The sequence below is a fragment of the Mandrillus leucophaeus genome, unplaced genomic scaffold (genome assembly GCF_000951045.1).
Source record: "Mandrillus leucophaeus isolate KB7577 unplaced genomic scaffold, Mleu.le_1.0 Scaffold364, whole genome shotgun sequence".
Classification (NCBI taxonomy): Eukaryota; Metazoa; Chordata; class Mammalia; order Primates; family Cercopithecidae; genus Mandrillus; species Mandrillus leucophaeus.
This window is the reverse complement of record NW_012103854.1, coordinates 1492376-1517365: the sequence shown is the minus strand read 5'-3', so window position 1 is coordinate 1517365 and position 24990 is coordinate 1492376. Positions and strand designations below refer to the sequence as shown.

General features: G+C 35.9%; 1 protein-coding gene and 1 long non-coding RNA gene across 3 annotated transcripts in view; one reads left to right on the top strand and one right to left on the bottom strand.

Moving 5' to 3' along the window:
• The window catches only part of SGMS2 (sphingomyelin synthase 2), an 88296-nt gene that overhangs the window by 23644 nt on the left and 39662 nt on the right, over window positions 1-24990 (bottom strand). The gene's annotated exons all lie outside the window — the stretch shown is intronic.
• LOC105546573 overlaps window positions 1-24990 on the top strand; it is a 69350-nt gene that overhangs the window by 42767 nt on the left and 1593 nt on the right. Inside the window, exons 3-6 of the long non-coding RNA XR_001007120.1 lie at window positions 2896-3054; window positions 15509-15617; window positions 16147-16261; window positions 22098-22821. This is a non-coding gene — a long non-coding RNA (uncharacterized LOC105546573). The remainder of the gene's footprint in view (window positions 1-2895; window positions 3055-15508; window positions 15618-16146; window positions 16262-22097; window positions 22822-24990) is intronic.

Here is a 24990-nt window from a genome sequence, read left to right as displayed (position 1 = left end):
ATTCAACATTCTTAAAGAAAAGAATTTTCAACCCAGAATTTCATATCCAGCCAAACTAAGTTTCATAAGGGAAGGCGAAATAAAATCCTTTACAGACAAGCAAATGCTTAGAGATTTTGTCACCACCAGGCCTGCCCTACAAGAGATCCTGAAGGAAGCACTAAACATGGAAAGGAACAACCAGTACCAGCCATTGCAAACACATGCCAAAATGTAAAGTCCATCGATGCCAGGAAGAAACTGCATCAACTAACGGGCAGAACAACCAGCTAACATCATAATGACAGGATCAAGTTCACACATAACAATATTAACCTTAAATGTAAACGGACTAAATGGTCCAATTAAAAGACACAGACTGGCAAATTGGATAAAGAGTCAAGACCCATCAGTTTGCTGTATTCAGGAGAGCCATCTCACATGCAGAGACACACATAGGCTCAAAATAAAGGGATGGAGGAAGACCTACCAAGCAAATGGAAAACAAAAAAAGGCAGGGATTATTGTAACTTTTAATCTTGTGGCTTTGGGCAGTTTAGTCCACAGGGACTGAGGTTTGTTTTGAGAAAGGACTATTACTGTCTTTGTTTTAAAGCTAAACTATAAGCTAAGGTCCCAAAGTTAGTTTGTCCTACACCCAGGAATGAACAAGTACAGCTTGGAGGTTAGCAAGATGGAGTCAATTAGGTCAAATCTTTTTCACTGTTTCAGTTATAATTTTGCAATGGTGGTTCCAAAACTTCACATGATGGCTATCACAGTTTTCATAAATAATCTAGGTAAACAATTAAAATAATTAGGTAAATGTAATGGGATAAATGATTGTAGACAAACAGGTCATAATTTAGAATCTAAAGTTATATTAAATAATAGATATTTCATTATTTGGGTATTTTCCAATAAAAATATATTTGTAGGAAAACATTCTTTCAAAAAGAAACTGTCCTTTTAAAAAAGGGTGAACAATTTTTGTTTAATTCAAAGCTTATTTAAAGGTCATGTATAAAACAAACCAGGAAATAAGAGAGATGTAGAGAAAGTTGTAAAAATAATTTTTTTTTGGTAAGAAAGCTTAAAAAGAAATAATTTCAAATAAATAATTTTGTATGAGATTCTTCATATGAGAAAGAATTTAGTCCTAGAGTAGAATGACTGGTTGTTTAAGAAAGAGGGATGTTCAGGACAAACCAGAAAGTCCAAGCATGTAATGAATGGTCTGCGTAAGTCACAAGGAGAGGATTAAAGAAAACTTGTATTTTCAAGTTGTCACATTAAGTTTTGGTTTGCTTAGGAAAAAACTGAGATTAAAGCCTTTTTTAAAATTGAGGTTATTACATGCATGTAGCTCTCTGTATGTGCTTTTAAAGTACTTGTGACATTGAGTTACAGGCCTTTGACTTTTGTGTCTAAAATTAAAGACACCAAGTCCTGTTAAATTTTAAACACTGACAGCAATTAAACCCCATCTTCAGGCCCGGTAAAAGATGCCGATCAAAATAAACTGCATTCTTGAGACACTGGGCCAGAAATTAAAGCTATTAAACTCCTCAAGGCCCAGGAACTATCATGGGACAGGTGGGTGTATGAGACTGTAGGAATTGATTCTGAGAGATAAGTTCAGTTTCTCTACAAATTAATCATCAATGTCAAAGACACACTGATGTAAGATGAGCACATGGGCCCCTGTGCCTGATTAGGTTTTCTTGAAGCATTAACTGACTCCTTAGTAAAGGTTATAAAGCTTATAAAAGGCTTATGGAAGTTTTATCTTATGGTCAAAATTAAAATTTTATAGTTTATAAAATTTTAAAAATCAAATTTAATTGGCTTCATGCTGTTCTTATTCAGGCTTATTGTTTGGAAAATTAAGTCTCCTTTCCCAAAGAATGAAGGTATTGCCTTTTTTAAAAAAAATCTTTTTGGTTTTTTTTTTTTTTTAATCCTTGTGTTATCATTTTGGTTTTTTTTTTTTAATCCTTGTGTTATTTTGGTTAAATGAAATGACTTATTTTACAATGACTTGTGATCCTATTTTGTGATATCAAGTGTTTTAAACCTTGGATATTTGACAAGCTTTCCAAATCAAATTATAAATTATGTCTTTTTCTTACCTAATTAATCCTTTAAGATATTAGATTCCCTAAAGTCCAGAAATGACGTATTTGACTTTGGTATAAAAATTATGCAGAAAGCATTGTCAAATATAAAATGATGTTTAGTTTTCTTTGGGCTGTATTTATATAAATATGGTATTGGTATGTGTTCCAAAATTATGAGAAACTTCCATAATTCTGATATGACTTAATGTACATTATCAGTAATAATTATAATTATGTTAAATTATTGTGTGCCACAGACATAACAAATTTCCTTGTCAATTATGTCTTTGACTATGGCTGCCCTAAAACATTTTGTCATCCACAGAAAATTGTCTTATTTTGGTCCTCTTTAGAAGGGGGTTTTATAATCAGCTATAAAACCCTTACAGGTGCTCCTGAATGCAGGTTTCTGATAACTTTGGAGATTGTGACATCAGAATAGAGGAAAAACTTTCAGGACTCATGGAGAGCCGAAATGTTCATGAATATTAAGCAGAACAGGAATTAACTGCATAGACTAAACTAACAGAAGTCTGAAGTAATCTTTTTAACTTTTTTTGTTTAAAACCTGCTCATCCTTTGTTTTGTTTTTCAGAGTCAGGAAAACTTTTAAGCTATTTACAACTTTTAACAATTGAGTAAAGTATACTCCTATGAACAAAATTTGGAGCATATTCGTGTTCTCTCTGATTTTTCCAGAATTGGGAAACTGTTGGAAACTATTTGTATTCTTAACTTATGGCAATACAGTTATTTGCGTATAAGTACAATAAGAATCTGTTTTCATTTATAATAGGACACAACTGGAGAAACTGGTTATTTTTCAAGGCTTAGGCTGGAATGGTATGCTTTCCTTTAAAGAATCAAAGTTGACTTATGGAGCCTATAAAAGCCTCTTGGGAAAACTGGCCTCATACTTGTCTACACAGTCCCTGTACAGGGTTCCTGACCTGTGGTAAGTAAAGAATGTCACTTTCTGACAGGCCTAGGAGCTCCAAGTTTTATCTTAGAACCTCAAGAGGAGAGAATCACCCAATTCACAGGTATTTGATGATACATATCCATGGCTGGGCTTGGTTTTTAAAAAGTCTTATCTGAGATTCCTTCTATTGATGTGGTGGCTCATACCTGTAATTTCAGTACTTTGGGAGGCCAAGGCAGGAGGTCATTTGAGCCCAGGAGTTCAAGACCGGTCTGGGCAACATGACAAAACCGCGTGGTTACAAAAAAAATACAAAACATTAGCTGGGTGTGGTGGTGCACCTGTAGTCCCAGCTACTTGGGAGGCTAAGGTTGGAGGATTGCTTGAGACTAAGAGGTTGAGGCTGCAGTGCCAGTGATCACACCACTGCATTCCAGCCTAGGTGATGGAGTGAGACCCTGTCTCCAAAAAAAAGTTGCTGTTACCCAGTATTAGTTATGTAATGTAGTCTAGTGGTATAAACCTGCTGCTGCTACCATTTTTACTCTCTGATGAACTTTGGAATCATTTTATCAGATGATAGGAAAACTTCTATTGACATTATTAAAGGGAAATGACTCTCATTATATAATATGGCAACATCAAATCTTTACTGGGATAATACCTCAGCTTCCCATGTATGAATATAGTATAGCCTTATGCTTACTTTTATCCACATCAGCTAATTTTTATAGCTTTCTTCATATAAGTTCTGAACATTTATTTTAATTATTAAAATTTGATGCCATTTTTTCTTTGTTATGGTGGCTACATCAGTAACCAACAATCAAGTAAGTGATTTTTTTTAGCTTTTCTAACTGGTTAATACTGATTCTATAAGGATACTGTGTTTTTAATTCATAAACAAAATCTAACTTTCCAGTGGAATATTGCATGTTTTAGTTATTTTCACATATATATTTTCTGCCTTTTAGTCATTACCTGCCTGCTTTCTTTTTATTTTCTTGGCTTCATTGGCTAGAACAATGTTAAAAATTACAGATGTAGAAGTAAAACACAGAAGTACAATGGTGTCTATGGATGTGTTTTCTTGTAATTTGACAGAAAGATTCTAAAGCTCATTTAGGAGTGCAAATGAAAGCAGCAGACTTTTCCCACTAGGTATTGCAACATCAATTGGATACTGAGTTTTACCAAATGCCATTTTGGCTTCACTCCAGATAATAATATCTTTTCCTTTTAAACATGTTTGTGATGTATTTTATTACAATCATTTTCTAATTTTAAATCTTCCTCACATTTCTGGAATAAATCAGGCTTAGTTCAAAAAAAATGTAACAAAACACTAGCAGTGTACTGGAAGGTTCAGAGTTTGCCATTTGCCTTCTAAAGGGAGATGAATCTATACAGATCTTTAATTTTTTCAGTATTTTCTAGGTTAACTTCTAGTATTTTGCAATGTAAGAGGACTCAGAAGGCTTGACATCTGCTTTGTACTCTGGCATACTACCCTAAACAAATGAACTAATGGAACTGCCACCCACTGAGAGAGGAACTATTGTGGCTTTTTTCGCTTTCCCAGACACTGGTAGGAAAGGATAACTATAGCGTGAACCCTGAAAACCTGAAATAGATCTTAGTTAATTTAGAAAGGTTATTTTGCCAAGGTTGAGGATGCACACCCATGACACAGCCTTGGGAGGTCTTGATGACATGTGCCCAAGGTGGTCAGAGCACAGTTTGGTTTTATAAATCTTAGGGGGACATGAGACATGAATCAACATATGTAAGATGTTCGGTCTGGAAAGGTGAATCATGAATCAACATATGTAAGATGTTGGTTCGGTCTGGAAAGGTGGGACAACTCAAAGCAAGGAGGGGGCTTCCAGGTCATAGGTAGATAAGAAATAAATGGTTGCATTCTTTTGGGCTTCTGATTAGCCTCTCCAAAGCAGGCAATGAGATATGCATTTATCTCAGTAAGCAGATGTGTGAGAATGGGAGGCAGGTTTGCCCTAAGCAGTTCCCAGCTTGACTTTTCCCTCTAGCTTAGTGATTTTGGGGCCCAGAGATATTTTCCTTTCACATTTCCCCCCTTTTGTTTTTTTAAATCTTTGGGAGAAAGCATTTTAGAAGGAAAAGTCTCTGGGCTCAGGTTTCATCTTATCTCTCAAGGCTAGGGTGGTTTGTTCCTAGATGGGTAGGTCCTGAGTTATTAGGAAAGCTCATTTTTAGAAGGTCGTGAAGTCTTGATATCCTATGAAGAGAATAAAGGGGAAGGAAGGGAGAAAAACAACAACAAACAAAATAATCCTGGAAAATCAATACAGATCACATTACTCTGAAGTTTATACATTAGTAGGCAGGTATGAAAGTGGCTTATGAATGTAAATAGGTTGTTATTTTCTTCTGAGGTTTAAGTTGTCTAGCTTTAGTTCACAGGTCTTCATGAAAGCACAGCTTAGTTTTCAGTGACTTCAAATTAGGAAAAATGGGGAAGAAAGAAGAAAAAAATTGAAAACATTGTTTTGAAGACTTCTAGCCAAGAAAAATTAGAATTCGGTCCAAACTGTAGAAAATATTAAAAATTGAAAAACATTAGGCAAGACTAGAATCTAAAAACAGGTGTACTATAGTTTTTGAAACACAATTTTTCTGTCTGCAGTTTCCTGTACTAAAGACAAATCATGCTAGGACTGGTCTGCTTTATTATACTTGGCCTAATTATTTGTATACAGTGCAGCAAGAATAATTATTTTTACATAGGCTTTTAAATTGGCTTTGAATAGCATTTTTATTCAGTTATCCTATTTTATGACTTTATCTTAAGGGAATTAGATGTACAAAACATATTTTTGCAAGCATATTTTCAACCGTTACATATAAGGGAAAATTGGAAATAATCTAATATCCAAGAACATGGGGTTCACTAAATGAATTATGGTTACCTTAATATTACATATAATGTATGATACCATAGTAACTGTAAAACTGCAAGATAGATATATAAATACTATATAAGAAGAAAACAGTGCTGAGGTAGGCAGATCACCTGAGGCCAGCAGTTTGAAACCAGCCTGCCAACATGGTAAAACCCTATCTCTACTTAAAATACAAAAAATGAGCTGGGCATGTTGGCACACGCCCGTAGTCCCAGCTCCTTGGGAGGCTGAGGCATGAGAATCCCTCCAACCTGGGAGGCAGAGGTTGCAGTGAGTTTAGATTGCATCACTGCACTCCAGCCTGGGTGACAGAGCAGGACTGTATCTCAAAAAGAAGTATCAAATTAAGAAGAAACTTCAATCTTAATAGAAACTGTAGAATCTCAATCATTCATATCAAAGGTTATGTTTTTACAAAATGGGAAAATGCTATGTGATCGATACTCATGGCTACAGAAAAAGGTGCAGGGAATGCAGTTCAGATCTGACGCTCACTGACGGCAGCTGCAGAGGCGACTGAGTATAGACATGGGTTCTAGTAGAAGGGCTTAGAAATGCTTTGTGTTCCAGATTTGTAAGTGTGCCTTGTGGTGTATATGAAGTGTTTAAGATATATTAAATATGTAAATATAACTAAAAAATTAAGAGATTTTTATCTATAGTTTATTATAGTTTTAATATTTAGAAGAATTTAATCTGTTCAAGATAGATGCAAAACCTTGATCAAAGAAAGCATGTTCCTGCATTTATAAACTGCAGTAATGAATAACAGATGTTTATACATTGAGCTTAAAGATTTAAGAAAAACTAGGTCTTGAAACAGAATTTGATTGAATTGAATATCATTTGAAACAATCTGAGGATGAATTTCTTAACAGACACAAGAGCTTTCTTAGACCTTAAAAAAGAAAACTCTGTTGTCACTATAAAACCATTAAAAAATCAACTTGTGGAATAAAATATTCACAATATAATAGTTCTCAGCAAATCTTACTTATATGGCAGGTACTATGCTTGTGTATTATCTAAATTAATCACAATAACAACCCTAGGAAATATTGCTAGCCAGATTTTTTTTAATTGAAACGAAGTGAAGAGGCAACCCACAGAATGGGAGAAAATATTTGCAAACTATCCATCTGACAAGAGATTAATAACCAGAATATATAAGGAGCTCAAACAACAGGGAAAAAATCTAATAGTCTGAGTAAAAAAATAAGCACAAGTTCCAAATAGACATTTCTCAAAAGACAGACAAATGACAAACAGGTATATGAAAAGGTGCTTAACATCACTGATCATCACAGAAATACAAATCAAAACTACAATGAGATATCATCTCACCCCAGTTAAAATGGCTTCTATCCAAAAGATAGGCAATAACAAATGCTGGTGAGCATGTGGAGATAGGGGAATCCTTGTACACTGTTGGTGGGAATGTTAGTTAGTAAAGCCACTATGGAGAACAGTACAGAGGTTCCTCAGAAAACTAAAGATAGAACTACCATATGATCCAGCTATCCCACTGCTGGGAATATATCCAAAAGAAAGAAAATCAGCACATCAAAGAAATATCTTCACTCCCATGTTTATTGCAACATTATTCACAATAGCCAAGATTTGGAAGCAACATAAGTGTCCACTGATGGATGGATAAAGAAAATGTAGTACATATACACACTGGAGTACTATTCAGCCATAAAAAAGAATAGGATCTCATCATTTGCAACAACATGGATGGAACTGGAAGACATTATGTTAATTGAAATAAGCAAGGCACAGAAAGTCAAACTTCACATGTTCTCACTCATTTGTGGAATCTAAAAATTAAAACAATTGAACTTATGGTGACAGGTAGAAAGATGGTTACCAGGGGCTGGGAAGGGTAGTGGTGGGTGGTGGGGCAGGCGAAGTGGAGATGGTTAATGGATAAAAAAATATAGTTAGATAGAATGAGTAAGTTCTGGTAATGAGTAAGGGTGACTACAGTCAATAATAATTTATGTATTCAGTACATTTAAAAATAACTAAAATTATAACTGAAATGTTTATAACAAAGTGATGAATGCTTGAGGTGATGGATACCCCATTTACCCTGATTTGATTATTACACACTATATGCCTGTATCAGAATATCTCATGTACCCCATAAATATATACACCCACATTGTACCCATAAAAATAAAAAAAATAAAAATAAATTAAGATGATGTACGTTGCCCAAGGTCAGAGAGGAAGTAGCAGAGCCTAGATTTAACCAGGAATCTGACCTCAGGAGCCTCTGTTCCTAAATGGTATACCACTGCCTCTAGTACCATTCCATATGAAAAGGTCAACAATAGCATCAGTGAAAAAGATTAAGAGACAATCAATTATGAACTTGGTTTTTATTTTCATTTCTTAAATTTCAACTTTTATTTTAGATCGGGGGTACAGGTTTGTTACCTGGCTATATTGCATGGTGCTGAGGTTTTCTAGATTACAGTACAGGCAATTCTTCAGTCTTTATAATTTTGTAAAGATCAATATAGACTTAGAAAAAAATTAACTTATAATTCACTATTATTGTAGGGTAAAAAGAAGAGGAGCCTGTTAAAAATTTCCCTATCACCCATATCTGCCATTTAATTATAGTTAATATTACTAATAAGCCACCATATTAAATCTGTAATACAGTTAGGTATATAATTTTATGTTAACAGCATCCAGTTTAGCTAAGAAATCTCATGCCCATAAAGTTTTTCCTAAACACCAAGACATCTTACCTTTTTCTTTTCATCTTTTTTGTTTGTTTGTTTGTTTTTTGAGACAGAGTCACGCTATGTCACCCAGGCTGGAGTGCAGCGGTACAATCTTGGCTCATTGTAACCTCAGCCTCCCAGGTTCAAGCGATCCTCGTGCCTCAGCCTCCGTGTAGCTGAGAATACAGGCACGCCATCATGCTCAGCTAATTTTTGTATTTTTAGCAGAGACGGGGTTTTGCCTTGTTGGCCAGGTTGGTCTCGAACTTCTGGCCTCAAGTAATCCATCCATCTCAGCCTCCTAAAGTGCTGTGATTACAGGTGTGGGCTATTGCAGCCAGCCAGCTTTTTCTTATTAACAGTATTTGAGACTAACTTGTTTGTAAAATTCTTTCCAGCCAAAATGGGGAGGTACCAATATGCTTATGGATGTGAGCGTGCTTTGTGAGTGATGGGATTCTATTTCAGAAGTGCCCACAAAATTTGTTAAGTATTTTTACTAACAAGTTCTTGAAAACTGACAGAAGATTCACTGCTTACCAAAAAATTATCATGTATTTCTGAAATACTTTCACAACAAAAGTCACATTGAAAAGAGTCCTTGTCAGATCATTACAAGTTTTTATACTGCCACTAAGTCCTACATCTTTTTTAGTGTGGTAAGATTTTTAATTTGGGAAATGGGAAAGCTTGATGGTATCTTGATGACACTTTCTTCTGAGAATGGCTTGGTAAAAAAAAATAATAATAATAAGGAAAAAGATATAATTGAAAAATTAGCTACACACAGTAACTGTACTTCTGAACTTTAGGGGAGATACGCTTGGGTAGAGGGCAGATATTTTTATTTCTGGTACTTATTTTCCATCCCATATTCAGGTAGATTGGACTACTTTGGTTCTACACCCAGTTTTCATAAGAAGAGAAAGATACAGCCTAACAAACAGAGATAGAAAGTAATTAGTGGTTATTTGAGAATGCAGGTGGGAATGGCAGTGACTGCAAGTGGGCTGGAAGTTTCTTTTTGGGTGACAGAAATGTTCTAAAATTAGTAATGATGGTTGCATAATTCTGTAAATTTATTAAAAATCATTTCATTTTACCCTTAAAACAATTTAACTTTATGATACTGAGTTATCACTCAAGTAAGCTGTTAAAAAAGGTATAGCTCACCAGATGCGATGGCTCACGCCTATAATCCCAGCACTTTGGGTGGCTGAGGCAGGTGGATCACTCGAGCCCAGGAGTTCGAGACCAGCCTGGGCAACATGCCAAAACCCCGTCTCTCCTAAAAATACAAAAATTAGCCAGGTGTGGTGGGGTGCACCTGTAATCCCAGATACTCAGGAGGCTGAGGCACAAGAATCGCTTGAACCTGGGAGGCAGAGGTTGCAGTGAGATGAAATGGTGCCACTGCACTCCAGCCTGGGCAACAGAGTGAGACTTGGTCTCAGAAGAAAAAACATAATAATAATAGCCCATCAAGATAAATTATTTCTAAAGAACTAGAAAACTAAGGAACATCCCACACCCTCTTATTAACTTCCGGGCTCACTCATCCCTTTAAAGGGTTGTACTTACCAGCTAAACACTACTTTTACAGTGACTCTGAAATAATACACATTTCCAAGTTTTCTACAGACAAGATCAAGAACTATCTAATGAAAAGCAAACTATTTAACAAAATTTGTGTAAACTGTGCTCTAAAAATAAACTTGTAACTAAACAACATGAAATGACAAAAAAGATGGATTTTCTAGCAAAATTCATCAAAATTTATGATCAGTTAGATTAAAAGGGGGAAAAATGGTCTATATCTCACACACACACACAAATGGCTAGGTAGACCATTTAATACTTGTTGAAATGAATACAGTACTTACCCACAGCAAATATTAGCTGTACAAATTTGAAAACAACAAACTGTAGAACTGAGAGTATCTCACAAGCAGGGATGATCTGCAGTCCACAGTGTAGCATACAGAGATGGTGGACGACTACTCACTTTATCAACTGTTTCTGCCTTAATGACGCTGATATAATAAAGTACCTTCAATACAACTGGAAGTTCCACAGGATATTTTAAAATTTGGCTTCTTTTTGTGGACATTTCCCAGCTGTGAGGCTTTCTATTGGTGACTGGAAAATTTGATGATTAACTCTGATTCTTAGCATATTTTGGAAAGACAGAAATCGCAGCCCTGGGATTGTGAAGCTAAAGCTCTCCAGAAGGAGAAGAATCTTAAAAGAAGATGGAGTCACATGGGAAGTCGCTTTAATAATCCATGGTACAATAGGGAACATGCAGTAAGGTGAATGAATGGATAAATGAAAAAATAAAGGAATGAATAGATAAATAGGTAGGGAGGTAGATTATTTAGATAGGTAGGTATGTTAATGGAAAGATAGAAAGGGTTACCCAAACCCTGAAGATAGAAGAAGACTATAAAACAAGGTCAAAAACTAGGGAATATTTAAAATAATTCTTCACATTTCCATTCAAATTTACCCTAAATGAGAGGTTCTCAAAGTTAAGGTGTGAGAATTGGGGAGCATATCATGCATTGGAGCTTCTCCCAAATGATGGTTTATGCTCGCTTTCCCCAGCTCCATTCTTGACAAATCTAGAGTTTCAGTAGGGTGGGGAAGAGGGGACTCCCTAAATAGTGTCTTCCTTCTTGACGTAGATGTTTTCAGTGTTTAGTACAAAGAGCAAGGCTGAGGCTAGGCACGGTGGCTCACGCCTGTAATCCCAGCACTTTGGGAGGCCAAGGGGGATGGATCATGAAGTCAGGATATCCAGACCATCCTGGCCAACATGGTGAAACCCCGTCTCTACTAAAAATAAAAAAATTAGCCAGGCATGGTGGTGTGCACCTGTAGTCCCAGCTACTTAGGAGGCTGAGGCAGGAGAAACACTTAAACCCAGGAGGTGGAGGTTGCAGTGAGCCGAGATCGCGCCACTGCACTCCAGTCTGGGCGAGTGAGTGAGACTGTGTCTCAAAAAAAAAAAAAAAAAAAAGAAAGAGTGAGGCAGAATTTTGCGACTTTCCACCCCTTTCTGGACTTACTGCTAGTGAAATATGACATCCAGAATAAGCTGGGTTGAAGGCTTATCTTTGTGTTAAAATGTTTATCTACTTCAGCAGATGAACAAAGGAAGTCCCTATAATATAAACAGACATTTGCACTTTCAATAACCTAAACTATCATTTTACTAATTCACAAAAAAACTTTACAGGATAGATATGTGGTCACTAGAATCATTTCATACAAGATAGACACGTGGTCACGAGAATAATTTCATACAACTTGCATTACCTGTTCCATGTTTAATGGTCAAACAAAAGCAGTAAGCACTTGTTTAGGCCAAACACCCCGGGGGCTTTATCAGTAAGGTTAAATATAACAGCCTAACTGAACAACAGTGATAATTATCTGCTTCTACATTCCTAGCTTTCATTATATACCCCAAAGATTTATATACCTAGAAACTGATTCTCTTAGGTTTTAATACCTTAGGGTTTAATTTACTCTGTAATAGGAGGCTGCATAGATTACCTATTGAAGTGAGAGGTGTTGAAAACCTTAAAAAAATCCCATTTAGTCATTTTTGTTTTGCTTTGTTTAGACAGGGTGTCTTTCTGACATCCAGGCTGCAGTAAACTCCTAGGCTCAAGGGATCCTCCTGCCACAGCCTCCCGAGTAGCTAGGACTGCAGGTGCACACCACCATGCCAGCTAATTTTTTAAATAATACTTTGTAGAAATATGGTCTTGTTATGTTGCCCAGGCTGGTCTCATACTCCTAGCCTCAAGTGATTCTCCCCCCTCAGCCTCCTAAAATGCTGGGATTATGGGTGTGAGCCACCACAACCAGTCCCATTTAATAGTTTTAAAATAAGATATTTAAGACTGATATTGGAGTTAATATTTTCTCCTAAGAATAATGGCTAGTCTAGGGAAGAAAGAAAAGCAAAACCTGAGTCTAATAGTTTAACATTATATTCCCGTAAACCACATAACACTCTCTAAATGAAACTAGAGATCTCCTTGTAAGTAAATAGATCACAGTCAAAGTCAACAGTATATCATCCTTGTCAACAACAAAAAATTTCCTAGATTTGAAAGAATAATCTTGTTGCAGAAAAGTCAGGACAAAAAATGAAATAAAGAAAAAGAATAGTTCCCTTAAAATAACTTTATAATTCTCTATTTTAATACAGCTCTTGTATTCCATGACCTTTAGATTATTTTAGAAATCCACATATTGATTGCTGCCTCTACCACATGGAGACCAGTGTATATATTTCATACTATTTCAAAAAAAAAAAGTTGCAAAGCCTAATAAAAACAGGCCACTGAAATGGGTATTTAAAAATGACTTCTTGAAACATTGCTTGCTGTTTACTAATGCAATGGAAGAGATATTACCACTCTGTTTTGAGATTTAAGCAAAGTTACCTTTAAGCAAAAATCTATAGAAATGAGTTAGATAATCCTGCTCTGTATGGAGATAAAGGCAGAGACTTGAGGAGAAACATTTAACCAGGTGCTGTGGCCAGTACATTTGGTGTTTACAGCGGATGGCACGTGCCTAAGAACAGGAAGTTTACTCAATCCCTGTGCTGCTGCAGAAATGGCACCTAGATATACTTCAATATCATTTCCTTATAGGAGTCTAACATCTAGAATTAGACGCTGTTATTTATTTAAAATATAATGGGTTACTGGTTATCACATTTGTGCTTTGTGCTCTGTGCTAACAAAATGAGTTCAAGAAATAGCTTAATACAGCCTGAGAGGTTTAGGGGCACATTTCCTAGAAGCAGGAATTGGGCACTGAAAAATTATTAAGGAGAAGGTTGGTTCTAGAATCTGTACCTTGAGCGGTTTAGTTCCATCACTTCTGCAATTTACCAAGTCTTAGTATAGGGTATTGTGGAGTGGGGACCATGAGGGCTAGAAAGCTCCTAGTGTCCTGAAGTCCTATGCTTCAGTCCACCTGGGTTCTTCAAGATAGAGCAGGGTCTTCATTAAAAGGAAAGGAAAAAAGAGAAAGGGAGACAACACAGAAGACCTAGAAAGGACTGTAAACCCTCCATTTTTCATTCTCTTATGCCAACCACAAAAATGTTCCACAAATGAAGTAATAAACAATGTAGACCATTCACATACAGTCTATACTATTTTCTGCTTCCATTTAAAAATGCAACGCTGTTTTCTTTGTTAACTTTTAAGTTCAGGGATACAGGTGCAGGTTTGTTGCACAGATCAATGCGTGTCATAGGGGTTTGTTGTACAGATTATTTAATCCCCCAGGTAGTAAGCCCAGCATCCATCAGCTATTCTTCCTGATACTCTCCCTCCTCCCACCTTCACCCTTCGGTGGGTGGGCAGCAGTATATTTTGTTTCCCTCTATGTGTCCATGTGTTCTCATTATTTAGCTCCCACTTATAAGTAAGAGCACGTGCATTAGTTCCTGCATTAGTTTGCTAAGGATAATGGCCTCCAGCTCCATCCATGTCCCTGCACAGGACATGATCTCATTCTTTTTAATGGCTGCATAGTATTCCATGGTGTATATGTACATTTTCTTTATCCAGTCTATCATCAATGGCCATTTAGGTTACTCCATGTCTTTGCTATTGTGAATAGGGCTGCAATGAACAGACATGTGCGTCTGTCTTTATAACAGAACGATTTATGCAGAGCTGTTTTTCCAGAGTTGCTTTTGCATGAGTGACTAAATAAGCCACTGCTTTCAAGTGTTTTGAAATTATAAAAAGGTATACCTTCTCTAAAGCTATTAAGGTTGTTGTAATAGGCTGTAGGTTCTCCTAGAATTTAAACTGTTATGTTGCTTTTAAATAAATAATTGTCTCTCAAAAGCACTTATTTGACCAGTGCTTCCAATCATAGGCTTCAGAGATTGGTTTCTGCAAACAACCGAATAATGATGATTTATGTTATTCAAATTTGGCTCTAGGAAGAGGGACCCAGATATCTCAACCCAACCCAACACTTCATTGAAGACATGAGGTAGAGACACAAAGAGAATAACCTTAGAGATGAAATGTACCTAAAAGATTAAAATCGTTAATCTAACAGAATGCCATTTAAACAATGTTAAGGGATGCAAGTGACAATGATATTGATACTTAAAATATACCTATATTTATCTATTGAATTTTCATTTATTCTAATAAATCAAGGAAATGAAGAAACTGCCATAAAATGTAAATTTCCACAATTTTCACTAGAAAGTTTGTATACTTAAAAAAATCACTTGGAAATAAATTTGGTTTATTCATCATAGTACTTAAGTACTGTTTCAGATAATATTAGTGGCTTAGTATATGCATATTCAGAATGGCTACCAATAGACATAGTCTCCTAGGGAAAAATAAGGTTCTTTAGAACTAAATCCCTATGTTGTTAGCTCTAGAGCAAGTAAACTAATCCAGTAACCTTCAGGGAATGACGCATTTCTCTCTTAGAACAGGCAGAACAGCTCACTCAAGACTTTCATTTCCACTTGTGACCAACTGTGCTGGTTCACAAAGTTGCAAAGCAAAGTTTCTAATAAACAAATGCGTCTTTTGTTGCCTACTCTACTGAAGTAATGCCCCCTGTACAGAGCTTGAACATTCCTCACAAAGCTTTGGTGGCTGTTGGCACAATAATGATCGTGGAGTGTCTATTTGTACACCATTAATTATGCTGTGATCCCTAGTGAACTGCCTGTTTTTCTTTTGCAAAAACCTAGAACACGGTATACAGCTTATTTTGTGTTTCTTTTAGATATATTATAATACAAGAAATTTAGTTCCAACATATCCAAGCTGTCCCTTCAGAAGGTGATCAGAAGAGAGAAATGAGTTTGGAAAAGAAAATGAATAGGTGAACAAAAGTAAGAGTTTCTGCAATAAAGCCTTAAAAGAGAATAAAAATGTGGAAAAGTGAAGGTAGACACTGGAGCTGCATTTAAATAGTTCTTAGGAGCCCAAAGTAAGACATGTTCTGTAAAAGTAAAACTTACAGGGGCATCAACCCTTGTCATTAAAATCCTGAGTATCTGGATGAAAAACCAAACTGTGGTGGGAACTGTGGGCAGGTGCTTTTACACAGCGACGTGATATTAAAATTCTACAGACTGAACTGAAATATTTCTACTGTGGCAATCGTAAATCATATACAAAACCACAATTAAAACTAATTTAACATGTGAAAAAGTCAGATACTCTATCAGGAACAGTTCATTATTATAGGTAAATAAACACAGCATAAGTATATAATAAATTTTAGATTAATAATATATACCATATAATTATGATTATTTATATAATCAAGGCTTTCATTTGGGGCCTTGATGCTCATCTTTGCACACTGTCAGTTTTTCATTTTCATATTCTTTTCATATCCCTCGTATATATATGAAGGCAAATGATTTCAGGAATCTAAACCCTGAGAAAACATGGGGAACAGAGAATAACTTTTGCTGTGATATCTACTTCTGCAGTGAGTAGAGAAACAGAAATAGAATATAAATCTGAGGTGAGCCAGAACTCATTTCTTTACTTCCTATTTGAAGCTGATTTCCCCTACACCTTCTCTGACACATCACAGGCCAAAGAGTTCCTGTGACTAAATATCTCCCAATTACCAATAATATAGAACTTCCTACAGAATGTCTCACTGACAAATTAGCACACAAGCTTCTACCCTATTCTAATTCATGGATAAGGAACACTGGAAAGTTATTTTGAAACAAATCCCATTAAAATGTAATTTAAGCTATAATCAGAAAGGAGCATAAAAACTGCACTGAATTGCTGGTAGAATCATAAATTGGTACCATTCTTTTGAGAATATCTTTGTAAATATGTGATGAGCTTTAGAAATGCTTTTATCTTTTGACACAGTAATTCTACTACTGTTCAGATTTTGAAATTGCAGATAAGTGATTCTGGATCTGTAAGACTAAAAAACCAGAACCACACTGTCCATCAAAATGGGACTAGTTGCATTATAAATAAATGTATATGATATAAATAAAATTGTGTTATATAAATTACATGGTTACTGGAAGGGTGATACTACATGGAACATTTACTTCACTTTTTATCTTTTTTTTTTGCTTTGAAAAAATAAGCAGCATGTTTTAATTTTGCTGCCTAAAAAGACAAAGGTTGTTCTTATTTTTTAAGAGAAGGGGTCTCACTCTGTCACCAAGGCAGGAGCGCAGTGGCACAATCATAGCTTACTGCAGCCTGTAACTCCTGGGCTCAAGCAATCCTCTTGCCTTAGCCTCCTGAGTAGCTGGTACTACAGGGTGCACAATACTATGCTTGGCTAAAATAATTATTCATTCAATAATATTTAGTGAGTGCCAACTATGTACTAGTCACTGTTCTAGGGATACAACAGTTTTAAAACAGTCACTTCCCTCATGGAGCTTGAATTCTGCTAATGTAAGACAACAGTAATTAAAGATTAAAAGTGCTACAAAGACAAAGCAGGATGGGACATTAAAGTAACAGGGTGACTATTCAAGTTAGGCTCACCAGACTTATGAGAAACAATTTAAAATTTTAAATGAAAAACCATTGTCAGAAAAAAAAAATCAGTGCACCATCAAGTCAAAAGAACATCAGGAACATCAATGTTCCAACCTACTGAGATCCAATTACAGTAAATGCCCTCTAGAAACCTGTACTAATATAACTTTCTAAAACTAAAAAGATTCCTCTGAAAATGCTCCCATACTTACTCAATTATGTTTACCTTTGAGTTCTTTTCCATTTATATTAGATCAAAATAGCATGTGTATAGTATTCTAATTACACTAGTCATAATGGACTTTTATTTAATTGATCATCCCAGTGCTGTTTTTTTAAGTAAGTGTTTAATGCATATTAGGCTTTTTTAAAAAGGCTACAGATGCAATATTATAAGCAGAGGAAGAATAAAAACAAAAGCATTACGTGGAGACATAAAAGTTAAAGCTATCAAATATCTAACAAGAATTCAGAATTTGACCTTCAGTGCAGACATTTTTCAATTTTATCTAAAGTAAATGGGATAGAAGCTACAGGTACAGAAAACTTTTAAAACTGTACCCTGGGTTGAATGAAAAACAGTGACCAAACTCAAGATATCAGTACTTGCCGGTTAAATATGTAGCAATTGTTAATACTATTGCTGATAGCCTAGAAGGTAAAGTAAATAAACAGACAGCCAACAAAGACAGAATTATTTATGTCCTCCTGTTCTGTGCAGAATTGGGTCCTAAGTGCTAAGGAAGGCAGCAGAAGAGAAGCTGGCTCCTGTCCTCAAGGCATTTTTGATTAGTAACTGCTTTTTCCCCCCTTCCCAAGCAGAAGTCACTTAAAAAGAACAATGAGAGATAAAAACTTTTACAGATTAGAAAACAGCCTGAAATAACATTTGAAGTTTAGTAAAACCATATGCCAGGTAGATGTAAAAGTGAAAAGAAAATCAAATGACGGAAATAAAATGGGAAAAAGACTGGTTATACATAACTTAACAGGAATTTTTAAAACGTCTAGGGTATATAAAAACTGAAAATAAATGCAAAAAATTAGCCGGGTATGGCGGCGGGCGCCTGTAGTCCCAGCTACTCGGGAGGCTGAGGCAGGAGAATGGCGTGAACCCAGGAGGTGGAGCTTGCAGTGAGTCGAGATTGCGCCACTGCACTCCAGCCTGGGCGACTGAGCGAGACTCCGTCTCAAAAAACAAAACAAAACAAAACAAAACAAAACAAAACAAAACAAAAAACAAAAACCAAACCTGAAAATAAAATCAGAAAGAAGTAAAACAGTCTGTTAATAGCCTTTTAAAATGCCAAGCTCCACCTATCAGCAGTGAATAGAAAATCAGCCAAGTAGTTATCCTATTTGGTTTGGCACTGGTCTATCCATGGGAGTGAACTATGATCAAAACTGTTTTCTAAAGGGTGAAATGGGCTTAGAAAAACACAGGATGATTAAAATCGCTGTCTCTAAACCTGAACATAAAGCCAAGAGGTAGTCAGGAAACATTACAAACTCAATGTTCAATTAGCATTAGGAAGCTAAAAGATGTAATTTTATAGTTAATCTTATTTCCATTAAATCTAATTGTCATTGATGACCCTATATAAATAAGTGCTTGCCTATAAATAATCACTTTAATTGCTTTTTAAAATATAAACATGCTATCAAATATTTATATTTAAAAATATCAAAGAATTATACTTCTTTGCTTCCCATGAAACAAAGAAACAGCCTAGAAAATGAGTTGTTTTTATTGTTTCTAAAATTATCTCTTACAGCATAATCTACATCGGTAAGACTAGGACATTGGGAGCCCATTTCCAAAGCTTATACCAAACCAAACGAGACCAAAAATGACATTCTGGTTAATGTGCCTGGTTAAGATACCTTAGAGGCAATCTTAAAAATGGCAAAAGTGATTGTGGGTTAATGGGGGGTATCTTTAAAGGAAAATAATGAATTCCATCTAAGAGTTCATAGCTCTAAGAACAAAGAAAAAGCAGATGCTTACAACTCATGTACCAAAACACACTTGCCATTTCCTTCCAGTCAGACACCTCCTCTTCCATTTCTTATCACAGTAAATGGTACCACCATCCAATCAGGTCTTCGGAGTAAATAAATGTTAGTTCAAACTCCCGCCCCTGCTCACCTGAAAATCACTCCAAATCCTGTCTGTTTTAACCTCCCATCTATTTACCTCTGCTCTCTTTTCACAGACAGCTCTTACTTACAGAGGACAGACGTAAGTCCAAACAAATCAACAGCCACAACAAATTTTAAATGGATTCAATCCATCCACTAAAAAGATACATACAAGATTATTTTGTAAATAAAAGGCTGATAAAGTATTAGGAATAGCAGGCATTACTAGTACTTTTACAACTAGAGTACAAAGTAAAAGTATTAAGAGAAAATAGATAATAGAGAACAGCTCACCAAGAAAATATAAAAAGATGGACATTCTTACACAAGGGAAAACTGACAGCTCCACAATCATGGTATTTAATGCAGCACTCCCTTCCTCTCTGCTTTTGTTCCTAATCTATTTCCTGCTTTACTGACCTCGTTAAAGACCTTAAACGGCTCCCTATGACCTAAAAGTCCATTGCTTATTTTGACTTAAGAAAAAATTCATAATAGAAAATCTCAAACATAATGAAAGTAGAAAATACTACAGTGAACCCCATTAGCTATAACAATTATCACAGGAAATCTTTTTTGTTTTTTAATCTGTCCTCTACTCTGTATTTTTGGAAGCAATCTCAGAGACCATGTAATTTAATCTGTAAGATAGAGATTCTTTTTTCCCCAACATGACCCTAATGCCATTTTTACACCTAACAAAATTAACACAATTTCCTTAAAAAACAAATACCTAGTCAGGTCACCTTTATCCAATTACTTATTCTCAAGACTGCTTTTTAGATGGTGGCATGTCCTTCTGACATCTACTGTTTCTTAGCATTGCTTACAAGGCTTTTCATAATCTGGCCCCTACCTTCACTTCTAGCCTCGATTTTTGAAACTAGTTTTTTCTATTCCCTAAATCCTGCACTTCCACCATATTTACTGAATTTCTGTTCATTTCACATGCAATATCCCCTCTTATCAAGCTTTATGTGAAATTTTTTTAGCGGCCTAAACTTCTTCCCAACCCCATCCACTTGCTTACACACTTGCCTCTCATGCTTCAGGTCTCAGCAGATGTCACATCCTCCAACAAACCTTTCCTGCTACAACTTCCTGGTATGTGCTACTGGACCTAGAAATGAACTTTCAAATACAGCACTTGCTACCCAGTTGGGTTACAAAACCCAGTGTCCCCTCTCCCCTAAATTCCTTTTTAAAAAGAAACACCAATTTATAACATTCTGCTTCTTAAGAAACCAACCTTCCCCTCTTGCTTGGTTTGTGCCCAACATGTTCATGGTATGGCTACTATTCTTTACATCTACCTTTTGACCTATATTCATGCACGATTATACAAATCTCTTAAAAATGGTGTTCTGTAAGTGCAAATCAGACTTGTTCAAAGGCTGCCAATAGTAAGAAAATACACAAAATTACTTGAACATAATATTCAATAATCATAAAGCTTTCACATGTGAAACATATCCGGATGTGATAAAGACAGGTACAAAAAGGATAGTGGAAAAAGAAAATCCTAACTCCAAAATAGGGCTTCAGAATCCTACAGTTACAGGAGCAGAAAAAGGCTTCATTTTATTCTGAAAATGACAGCTTTTTTTTTTTTTTGAGACAAAGTCTCACTCTGTCGCCCAGGCTGGAGTGCAGTGGCACGATCTCGGCTCACTGCAACCTCCTTCTCCCGGGTTCAAGCAATTCTTGTGCCTCAGCCTCCCGAGTAGCTAGGATTACAGGCGTCTACCATAATGCCCAGCTAATTTTTGTATTTTTGGTAGAGACAGGGTCTCACCATGTTGGCCAGGCTGGTCTCAAACTCCCGACCTCAGGTGATCCACCTGCCTCGGCCTTCCAAAGTGCTGGGATTACAGGCAAGAGCCACCGCACCTGGTTCGCAGCAACTTTAAGAACAAGAATGTACTCATCAAGGGCATTATTGCTCTTCAACAGATAATGGCCTAAATACACACTTTCTTTGCAGAGGTTTTTACTGAGGTGCAATCAGAAACCTTAATTTGAAGATCAACAGTCAAAAAGAGTTTTCTAGAAAATGTTGGTTGACCACTTTGTGCAGCTTTCCTTACCTACAATAAAATCACGCAAAACTAAGTAAAAGTGAAAATGTCTCCAAGCCTTTAACAATCTAATTTATATTGCAAACCCAAGTGATTATTATATTGTGGCTTTGTTGTTATTTTAAGCTTTTATTTGGAAAAGTATTTAAAAAAATACACTTTAAACAATTTCATCAACATTGTGATCATGCAAAGCTAATTGGGCTTTATCACTATTATGCTATATTCCTCTGCCAAAAATATATTTTTATTTCAGTTTAACAACACTAGATTGGAATATTTTCCAAGTGTTTAAAAATTTTGACCATGTATCCTATTAATGATTTAAATTTATATAGCCTGTGCTTGACTCGGCAGCACATATACTAAAATTGGAACGATACAGATATTAGCATGGCCCCCGCACAAGGGTAATAACACAAATTTGTGAAGTGTTCCATGTAAAAAAATAAAAAATAAATTTATATAGCCTAGACTTAAGAATAAGAGCTATAGCTAACACTCATAAGTACTTACTATTTCCCAAACACTATAGTTCTAAATGCTTTGGTTATCTTATTTAATCTTCCCCACAACTCTATGAGATTAAATATTATTACCCATATTTTACAGATGAGCACAGAGATATTAAGTGAATTGCCCAAGGTCACCAGCTAGTAAGCAGTGAAACCAGCATTTGGTACTTTGGTAGCTCTGACTCGGCAGGCTGTTCTACCCCTCCTTGGGAAAAGCATCATAAATGAGCACACACCTTCAGGGTGAATTCTTACAGCAAAGAAAAGGAAATGGGATAGCACAGCCCTGCTATGTCAGAAGAACCAACATCAAACATCAGTGGATTCTCATAGCAACATCTCTCCCGCTGCTTCCTCTTGACACATAGGAAAAATGTTCCAGAATCAACTGGAAAGACTGGCATTGCATTTATAAATGTAATTCCCAGGCTGGGTCAGTATCTCCTCCAACCTTTCCAATTACGTTCATTTCAGATATAGGGGACAGAAATGCTCCAGAAAAGAACTAGACCATACTTGGAGGAGGAGAGAAGGAGTAAACCCTTCATCTGTGTTGTGAACTATGTCGAGAGCAGTATATTACAGTACAGAGAGTCTTGAGGAGACCATGTGCATATGTCTTTAGGCCTCCATCTCCTTTCAACTTGAGGAGCTCTGCTTTTCTATGTTAGAAGGGTTGCCCAAAATCTCACCTGAAATATGGGTTCCATGGCTAAAGAAGTTTAAAAACTGATAGTGCCATGACAAAGCCCTGGATCAGAAGTCAAGAGACCAGAATCTTTCTCTCAATTTGGCCACAAACAAGTCATGATTAATCCTGGGTCGGTAATTTGCAATCTTGGGTTGTAGTTTTCTCAGTGTAACACCATTACTTTACAGATTTCTACGACTCTTGGCCATATAAAAATATATCATTATATAAAAAGAAAGAAATAAAAGATATGTTAGTGACCTCACCAAAGAAAGTTTAAAAAGGTAAATAAAAATCCCATGTCTCACAGAAAGAAAAGAAGTAGGGTAAGGTAATTTACTGATAAAGAATGTACTAGCCATCATATGATCTAGTGCTCAGAACACCACCATGAGATTGGTCCCATCATATAAGAAATCAGTATTTTCCCAAACACTTTTTTTTTTTTTTTTTTTTTTGAGACAGAGCTTCGCTCTTGTTGCCCAGGTTGGAGTGCAATGGCTTGATCTCAGCTCACTGCAACCTCCGCTTCTCAGGTTCAAGTGATTCTCCTGCCTCAGCTTCCTGAGTAGCTAGGATTACAGGTGCATACCACCACACCTGGTTAATTTTTCTGTTTTTAGTAGAGACAGGGTTTTGCCATGTTAGCCAGGCTGGTCTCCAACTCCTAACCTCAGGTGATCCACCTGCCTCGGCCTCCCAAAGTGCTGGGATTACAGGTGTGAGCCACCATGCCCAGCCAAGAGTCTTTTTTTAACTTGGTATTTTCATTTAGCTTGATGCAGATAATTTGTGGATAACATATCCATATGAATTTACTATTAATAAATAACAAAAGTTTATTCAATAACCATGGCCCCTACAACATGCCCTTGCTAATCTCAGAAGCAAATTAAACACAGGTCAAGTGTACATTGTAACATCTTAGAATCCTAAAATCCAGGTTCTAACCTGACTCTGCCACTTGATGAGAATTAATGCAATCTCCCAGGTTCTTAGTTTCTTCTGTCCTACCCCTATCACATTCTCAAATAAGGGGCTATGCTAAATGATTGGCTATTGGCATATCATAGTTGATCTTATACTTTTATTTCTTGTGGCAATCACACAGTTAGAATAAGCCACATGAAAAGGAAAATACATTCATGGAAGAATCACCCATTAGGTTCTAGTCACTACTTAAAGCATCTGAATGGAACAAGAGGAGACTATGGAGGTGCAGGGGAGGCTTCCACCAGGACTGAAACTAATTAAATAAGATCTTAATGAAGAGAGCTCCTGATTCAAGTTTATTAGAGAAGAAATAAGGCATTAAAGAGAATGAAAATAATTTTATAAAGTTGTAGGTAAAGGTCATATTCCCTAGAACAAGAGACGTTAATTAGAAGGTAAACAATGGAAAAGTTATTGGGCAAGCTCAGAGGCCAACAGGAAAGAATAGAAAAAAGTATTATGCTTTATAATGCTAACTGACCATTATACAGATGCAGATTCAAAATTAGGAAATAATATAATACCAATTAGTATAAACTGGTTAGTATTTATAAATAGTTGGTGCTTTAAAAGGCCTTTTCCAAAATACCTAAAACTGAAATATAATAGTATCCCAAGTAACCTGAAATTGCATATTTTGATTTAAAGTTGGACTATAAATTCCATTAGCATTCATGTTTAAAGGTAGACAATTTACAGTATTAAGCTAGATGAGACCTCTATTGTAACAGATTAGCAATCCCAGATTGTATATTTTGTTCTGGGTTGCAGACTATTCCAGTTTTAACATCATACATGACATACACTCCTAAGCCAGATAGCTTTGAGAAAGCAGCTGATTATGTCTTAGAATTTTGTTAATTAAAACTATAAATTCCTATCTCAAATGCTTTTTGGAACAAACAAATGTAAACAACATGAATTCTATCAAAGCTTTTTTATTTGAATCACTTGAGACATTATTTATGGCTGCTTTTGAAAATGTTATGTTTGTTCAGTGATATTTTACAAATAATGTTAATACAGTTTTCCACCAAGTAACATAAAGATATCTGATGAAAGATGGAGAATCTAAATTCATGTAAATTGTAATAAAATAGAAACACCTCTGGGCTCTTTATAAAATAAACCAAACTTAAATGCATTTTCCCCAAACCAACACACACTTACAGAAAGTTATTCAAGGCATAAGACTGCATATAAAACAGGGATTCTATCTTCAACATTAAATTCAGTGAAGCACTTTATATATTGTGACTTCAAGGAAAGCTGGGAAATGTTATAGTTCAACGGGCTTTCTCCTTTA